Consider the following 967-nt stretch of genomic DNA (forward strand, 5'->3'; position numbering starts at 1 on the left):
TGTAGGCAGCTTCTAGGAGCTGAGCCCTACCCCTGACCAAAAGCCAGCATGGGCGTGGGGACCTGAGTCCTGAAACTGCAAGAAACTGAATTCTGCAAACAACCACTTGGATTTGGAAGAGGATCCTGAGCCTCAGATGAGAACGCTGCCCAGCGACACTTCAGCCTTGTGAGATTCTGAGCTGAGAATCCAGCCATGCTGTGCCCAGGCTTCTGATCTTCAGATAATAAACTGTGAGATAATAAATGGGTTTGTGGTCATTTGTTAAGTAGCAATAGAAGACTGGTACAGTGTGCACTTACAGTCTAAATGAGGTGATGAGAGTAAGCACGTAAGAGTAAAGAACAAAAGGAAATCTAGAACTATTTGCTAACAGATGTGGTCTGGATCCTAAGTTCTGCATCCCATTTGGAGAAGGGCAGAATGAGGGAGGGGGTGGCAGGTTGGAAGTTTCATGGATGGGACGTTTCTAAAGTCCACCTTCTCTCATGGAAGAAAGAAGAGAAGGAATTTCCTTGGAGAAGATGGGACCGGAGTATGGGAAGTTTGTGCCTCAAATAGCATGAGGTCATAAAGACAAAGGAAGGAGAGTGTTTCCAGAGTGAGGCAATGGTGGACTGTGTCAAACACTGCTGAGAAGTTGGGGTGAACAGGTAGAAGAGACCCATAGGATTTGGCTAGGTGAAGGTCATCCATATCTTGAGCAATGCATCGAGGGAGTTTGAAAGTGAGTTTGCCTCCACATTTACAATCCACTGATATTTGACAGGGGTGCCAAAACAATTTAATAGGGAATGTACAATCTTTTGAACAAATGGTGCTAGTACAACTAGGTATTCATATGCAAAAGAATGGAGTTGGACCTTCACCTTAAACGATATACAAAAATGAATTCAAAATGTGTCTTGGGGCCGGCCCGGTGGCGCACTGCTACAGTGCGCCACTTGGGAGCGTGGCGGCGCTCCTG

The sequence above is a fragment of the Galeopterus variegatus genome, unplaced genomic scaffold (assembly GCF_000696425.1).
Source record: "Galeopterus variegatus unplaced genomic scaffold, G_variegatus-3.0.2 Scaffold6533, whole genome shotgun sequence".
In the NCBI taxonomy this organism is placed as follows: domain Eukaryota; kingdom Metazoa; phylum Chordata; class Mammalia; order Dermoptera; family Cynocephalidae; genus Galeopterus; species Galeopterus variegatus.